Here is an 8,025-nt window from a genome sequence, read left to right as displayed (position 1 = left end):
ATCCCAATGCAGCCAGTCAGTGTCCCTGATCATCATCACACCAGTCCCAGTGTCACCAAATTAGTGCAGCCAGTCACAGTGTCCCCAGTCACCGCCACACCAGTCATAGTGTTGCCAGACCAACGTAGCCAGATCAGTATTCCTGGTCACCACCACACCATCCCAATGCAGCCAGTCAGTGTCCCTGATCACCACCACACCATCCCAATGCAGCCAGTCAGTGTCCCTGATCACCATCACACCATCCCAATGCAGCCAGTCAGTGTCCCTGATCACCATCACACCAGTCCCAGTGTCACCAAATTAGTATCCCCAGTCACCGCCACACCAGTCATCGTGTTGCCAGATCAGTGTAGCCAGATCAGTATTCCTGATCACCACCACACCATCCCAATGCAGCCAGTCAGTGTCCCTGATCACCATCACACCAATCCCAGTGTCACCAAATTAGTGTAGCCAGTCACAGTGTCCCCAGTCACAGACACACAAATCATAGTGTTGCCAGACCAACGTAGCCAGATCAGTATCCCTGATTGCCTCAATGCCATACTAGTGTAGCCAGCAACAGTGTTCCTGATCACTGCCACACCAGTCCCAGTGTCACCAGACCAGTATACACCATCAACAGTGTTTCTGATCACCGCCATACCAGTCAAGATCAGATAAGGTAAAGTTGTCAGTGAATGCATACAATGAAATTTATCAAGGTACTCTTTACAACAGCAATTAAAAAAAAAAATCTCAACACAACCACACATAATGTACATACCCCCAGCACATGCCCACATATCTGTTCTTAAATATAACAGAATATAAAATATTTTTAAAAACATTAAAAATTTCACACAAAATTCCTAAAATTTCGTACCTGGTGGGTTTATAGACAATACAGCCCTAGGGGGAAAAAAAAAAACTTTACTTTTGTCAAACTTTTCCTTGTTGGCAATGAGGCAAACACACTGTAACCCGGATGGGTTGGATCAGTACTAATAGCTTTTGCCTGCTTTTTTAATCGGCTGGCCTACGCTGTGTCCAAATTCGTTAGGTCTGTACCTATGATCCGCTGTGCTGTTTTCACTATGAGAGACAAGCATTTCTTATCTTCATATGAGTCCACTTGAAGTGGTGTCATCAGCAAACACTTTAGAATTTGATGCAGGTATGTACAGTCATGTGTAAACAATGTAAACAGGACCGGACTCAAACACACATCCCTGTGGTACCGCTGTATTCAGAATAATAGTATTAGTCTCCTGATCTCCTATTCTCGCAGTCTGTGGTCTGTTTGTTATGCCGCGTACACACGATCGGAATTCCTGACAGAAAAAGACAAATGGGAGCTTTTCATCGGAAAATGTGACCGTGTGTACGCTCCATCGGAATTTAGCTGTGCGAATTTCCGCCAGCTAAAAATTGATAGCATGTTCTCAATTTTTCCGACGGAAAAACTTTCTATCGGTAATTCCGATCGTGTGTATGCAATTCCGACACGCCAAAAATCACGCATGCTCAGATTCAACTACGAAACGAAAGCTATTGGCTACTGACTATTGAACTTCCTTTTTCTAGTCACATTGTACGTGTTGTACGTCACCGCGTTATAAATGATCGGAATTTGATGTGACCGTGTGTAGGCAAGACAGCTTGAGCGGAATTCCGTTGGAATTCCATTGGGAAAACCAACAGAGCTTTTTCAGATGAGAATTCCGATCGTGTGTACGCGGCATTAGGAGTGTCACCAGACCAGGGTATGCTAGCAACAGTGTTTCTGATCACCACCACCCCAGTGTCACCAGGCCAGTTTACACCATCAACAGTGTTCTTGATCACCACCATGCCAGTTCTAGTTTCACCAGACCAGTCTAAGCCAACAACAGTGTTTCTGATTACTGCCACACCAGTCTTCAGTGTGGCCAGATCAATGTTTTACAGTCTCATGACCACCAGACCAGTGTAAGCCAACAACAATGTTCCTGATCACTGCCACTGCACTCTCAGGAGGACCACCAGACCAGTGTAAGCCAACAACAGTGTTCCTAATCACTGCGACTACAGTTTCAGGCTCAATACTGAAGAAATGGCTGCGCTCCAAGATCCACCAAAATTCTTGTTTAATAAATGAACATCCCAAGTGTTACAAACAATTCAATTGGTAGACACATTTCACACACTAACAGGTGACATCAACAGTGTTCTTGATCACTGCCACTGCAGTCTCAGGACCACCAGACCAGTGTAAGCCATCAACAGTGTTCTTGATAACTGCCACTACAGTTTCAGGACCACCAGACCAGTGTAAGCCTGCCGCAGTGTTCCTGATCACTGCCACTACAGTCTCAGGACCACCAGACTAGTGTAAGCCAGCAGCAGAGTTCCTGATCACTGCCACTACAGTCTCAGGACCACCAGACCAGTGTAAGCTAGCAACAGTGTTCCTGATCACTGCCACTAGAGTCTCATACCACCAGACCAGTGTAAGCCAGCAACAGTGTTCTTAAAAGCTGCCACACTAGTCCCCAGTGTTGCCTAACCAATGAAAGCCAGCAGTGTTTCTGATAATTTCCACTCCAGTGTCAAACTCAGCACAGACAGAGCAATCAGCAACAGTGCCCCTGATTGCTGTCACACCAGTACCAGTGTAACTAGACTGGTGTAGACTATCAACAGTATTTCTGATCACCATCACACTGGTCTCAGTTTCACCAGAACAGTGCGAGTCAACAACAGTGTGCCTGATTGCTGTCACAACAGTGACAATGTCAATAGACCAGTGCAGCCAGCAACAATGTTCCTGATGATTGCTAGCCACACCAATACCAGTGTCACCAAAGCCAGTGAAGCCATCAACAGTGTCCCTGACTGCTGCCACACTAGTGCAGTGTTGCCCCTGCCTGTTGCCTGAATTGACCCTGGCCTATTTATTGACCACGTCAACTGCCCGCTGTTTTGACCAATTCTTTGCCCATTTGCTGACTATATCTCTGCCTGCCATCTGAACTGACCCATATGCACATCCCACTGACTATGTTCCTTTGAGATGCCAGACATCCTCTGCAAACAACTGCACTCTTGGAACCACAGAAACTCTTTTGTTCTTCCTTTCGTCAGCCTTCCATACTTCCTGTCCAGTAAACATGGCATTCCTGGGGGCAGCCATGTACCAGTAGGTTAGTGTTGCTTAGCTTAAAAGAAATGGAGACTGCTAAAGGTGATGCTTCACTAAGCTAAATTTCCTGACCACTCGCATATAGACAAGCATTACAGTACACTGCTTTTGATACAATGTTGGTTTTTGTGATACACAAGATACAATGTCTGGTTGTTAGAATTTAATATTCATCAATTCATTAACAAATGAATGGATGAGATCTTATCAGAATAAATGTATGGAAAAAGTGATATATATATATATATATATATATATATATATATATATATATATATATATATAAAGAGAGAGAGAGAGAGAGAGAGAGAGAGAGAGAGAGAGAGAGAGAGAGAGAGAGAGAGAGAGAGAGAGAGACTTTTATACTTGTGAAAATATACATGGTTATAAGCTTCATAAACATTCCTATGGAGAACTGAACATGTGTTTGTAATTAGGAATTTTGAGTTGGGATCTCATCTCCCTCCCATCTGTGAGAAGGAAGGATTCACATACTTTAAGATGTAAAGGTTCATGTTTTAGTTACAATCATCATTTCTATATATTTCTACATTATTACAATATTTCTTGATTAGGATATTAATAAGAACATTGCGTTTTAAATGAATATAATCTACCTACTGATATATGTAGTATTTGATTTAGAAGTTAAAGGAAACTTATATTGTATATGTTTACAACTTTACACATAGCAGTTTTGCCCATCCACATGGAATGACTTGCATAGAGATGGTGTTGTATTTCAACATCTAGCATTAGATTGAACGTTAGAAAGCCATTTGCCGCAGTTTTCTGTGGAACTATAAGACAAAACAAACCTTTAAGCCAGTCTTTATAGGAGAAGATGGGGGACGATTTTAGGAGTAGAAAGCTAGTAACAGAGAGTTTTGGATCGCTCATGCTGACACCGGCAGACACACACAGCATGGGGACAGCTATACATCTACACACAGACACACATCTGATTCAATCTTCATCTTAAGAATATTATACATTATTAATGACATTCTATACTTTGGAATTGTTCTTCTAATATTTTGCTATTTTTATTATTAAGTAATTTTTTTAGTTTTTACACGAGAACTGAATGGACTTTCTTGGAACTTTCCTCATCAATATGAATTATTAAAATATCGTTATCAATACCATAAAAACAAGATTATTACACCAGTATATAATCAGTATAAACATTGAAAAAGTTATTAAACATCTTATAAAAATTACAAATGACTGTAAAAACCTCACTGCAAATAATAATAATAATAATTTTGTTTCTGCATTTTCCATAAACTTATGAAAAAGTTAAAACATTTTTTTTGTTTGATATAGTAGAAAAAAAAATAGACGTGGTGATTAAATACCACCAAATGAAAGCTCTATCTGTCTCAAAAATGATATAAAAATAATTTGGCCACTGTATTGCATGACTGAGTACATGTCATTCAAAGTATGACAGTGCTGAAATAGCAAAAAAATGGCCTGGACAGGAAAGTGGTTTACATGGCTGCATTTGATGGGCACAAGTGGCTGCATATGACGGTCACAAGTGGCTGCATATGACGGTCACAAGTGGCTGCATATGACGGTCACAAGTGGCTGCATATGACGGTCACAAGTGGCTGCATATACTGGGCACAAGTGGCTGCATATGATGGGCACAAGTGGCTGAATTTGACAGGTACAAGTGGCTGTATTTGATGGGCACAAGTGGCTGCATTTGATGGGCACAAGTGGCTGCATATACTGGGCACAAGTGGTTGCATTTGATGGGCACAAGTGGCTGCATATGATGAGCACAGTGGCTCTGTTTGATGGGCACAAGTGGTTGCATATGACGAGCACAATGGCTGCATATGATGAGCACAAGTGGCTGCATATACTGAGCACAAGTGGTTGCAATTGATGGGCACAAATGGCTGCATATGATGGGCACAAGTGGCGGCATATGTTGGGCCCAAGTAGCTGCATTTTTTGGGCACACATGGCTGCATATAATGGGCACAAGTGGTAGCATTTGATGAGCACAAGTGGCTGCATTTGACGGGTACAATTGGCTGCATATGATGGGCACAAGTGGCTGGATTTGATGGGCACAAGTGGCTGCATATGACGGGCACAAGTGGCTGCATATGATGGGCACAAGTGGCTGCATACACTGGGCATAAGTGGCTGCATTTAATGGACACAAGTGGTTGCATTTGATGGGCACAATGGCTGCATTTGATGGGCACAAGTGGCTGCAATTGACAGGCACAATGGCTGCATATGACGGGCACAAGTGGCTGCATATGATGGGCACAAGTGGCTGCATTTGATGGGCACAAGTGGCTGCATATAATGGGCAAAAGTGGCTGCATATACTGGGCACAAGTGGCTGCATTTGACAGGCACAAGTAGCTGCATTTGATGAGCACAATTGGCTGCATATACTGGGCACAAGTGGCTGCATATACTGGGCACAAGTGGTTGCAATTGATGGGCACAAATGGCTGCATATGATGGGCACAAGTGGCTGCATATGATGGGCACAAGTGGCTGGATTTGATGGGCACAAGTGGCTGCATATGACGGGCACAAGTGGCTGCATATGATGGGCACAAGTGGCTGCATACACTGGGCATAAGTGGCTGCATTTAATGGACACAAGTGGTTGCATTTGATGGGCACAATGGCTGCATTTGATGGGCACAAGTGGCTGCAATTGACAGGCACAATAGCTGCATATGACGGGCACAAGTGGCTGCATATGATGGGCACAAGTGGTTGCATTTGATGGGCACAAGTGGCTGCATATAATGGGCAAAAGTGGCTGCATATACTGGGCACAAGTGGCTGCATTTGACAGGCACAAGTAGCTGAATTTGATGAGAACAATTGGCTGCATATACTGGGCACAAGTGGTTGCATATACTGGGCAAAAGTGGTTGCAATTGATGGGCACAAATGGCTGCATATGATGGGCACAAGTGGCTGCATATGTTGGGCACAAGTAGCTGCATTTGACAGGCAAGTGGCTGCATTTGACGGGTACAAGTGGCTGCATATGATGGGCACAAGTGGCTGGATTTGATGGGCACAAGTGGCTGCATATGACGGGCACAAGTGGCTGCATATGATGGGCACAAGTGGCTGCATACACTGGGCATAAGTGGCTGCATTTAATGGACACAAGTGGTTGCATTTGATGGGCACAATGGCTGCATTTGATGGGCACAAGTGGCTGCAATTGACAGGCACAATGGCTGCATATGACGGGCACAAGTGGCTGCATATGATGGGCACAAGTGGCTGCATTTGATGGGCACAAGTGGCTGCATATAATGGGCAAAAGTGGCTGCATATACTGGGCACAAGTGGCTGCATTTGACAGGCACAAGTAGATGCATTTGATGAGCACAATTGGCTGCATATACTGGGCACAAGTGGTTGCATATACTGGGCACAAGTGGTTGCAATTGATGGGCACAAATGGCTGCATATGATGGGCACAAGTGGCTGCATATGTTGGGCACAAGTAGCTGCATTTGACAGGCAAAAGTGGCTGCATATGACGGGCACAAGTGGCTGCATATGATGGGCACAAGTGGCTGCATATGACGGGCACAAGTGGCTGCATATGATGGGCACAAGTGGCTGCATACACTGGGCATAAGTGGCTGCATTTGATGGGCACAATGGCTGCATTTGACAGGCACAATGGCTGCATATGATGGACACAAGTGGCTGCATATGATGGGCACAAGTGGCTGCATTTGATGGGCACAAGTGGCTGCATATGACGGGCACAAGTGGCTGCATACAATGGGCAAAAGTGGCTGCATATACTGGGCACAAGTGGCTGCATTTGACAGGCACAAGTGGCTGCATTTGGTGGGCACAAGTGGCTGCATTTGATGGGCACAAGTAGCTGCATTTGATGGGCACAATGGCTGCATTTGATGGGCACAAGTGGCTGCATTTGACAGGCACAATGGCTGCATATGATGAGCACAAGTGGCTGCATATACTGAGCACAAGTGGTTGCAATTGATGGGCACAAATGGCTGCATATGATGGGCACAAGTGGCTGCATATGTTGGGCCCAAGTAGCTGCATTTTATGGGCACACATGGCTGCATATGATGGGCACAAGTGGTGGCATTTGATGAGCACAAGTGGCTGCATTTGACGGGTACAAGTGGCTGCATATGATGGGCACATGTGGCTGGATTTGATGAGCACAAGTGGCTGCATATGACGGGCACAAGTGGCTGCATATGATGGGCACAATTGGCTGCATACACTGGGCATAAGTGGCTGCATTTAATGGACACAAGTGGTTGCATTTGATGGGCACAATGGCTGCATTTGATGGGCACAAGTGGCTGCAATTGACAGGCACAATGGCTGCATATGACGGGCACAAGTGGCTGCATATGAGGGGCACAAGTGGCTGCATTTGATGGGCACAAGTGGCTGCATATAATGGGCAAAAGTGGCTGCATATACTGGGCACAAGTGGCTGCATTTGACAGGCACAAGTAGCTGCATTTGATGAGCACAATTGGCTGCATATACTGGGCACAAGTGGTTGCATATACTGGGCACAAGTGGTTGCAATTGATGGGCACAAATGGCTGCATATGACGGGCACAAGTGGCTGCATATGATGGGCACAAGTGGCTGCATACACTGGGCATAAGTGGCTGCATTTGATGGGCACAATGGCTGCATTTGACAGGCACAATGGCTGCATATGATGGGCACAAGTGGCTGCATATGATGGGCACAAGTGGCTGCATTTGATGGGCACAAGTGGCTGCATATGACGGGCACAAGTGGCTGCATACAATGGGCAAAAGTGGCTGCATATACTGGGC

The sequence above is a fragment of the Lithobates pipiens genome, unplaced genomic scaffold (assembly GCF_037356315.1).
Source record: "Lithobates pipiens isolate NorthernLeopardFrog02 unplaced genomic scaffold, aLitPip1_a1.2 Scaffold_27, whole genome shotgun sequence".
In the NCBI taxonomy this organism is placed as follows: domain Eukaryota; kingdom Metazoa; phylum Chordata; class Amphibia; order Anura; family Ranidae; genus Lithobates; species Lithobates pipiens.
The sequence above is the reverse complement of the archived record's forward strand: the minus strand, read 5'-3'. Positions refer to the sequence as shown.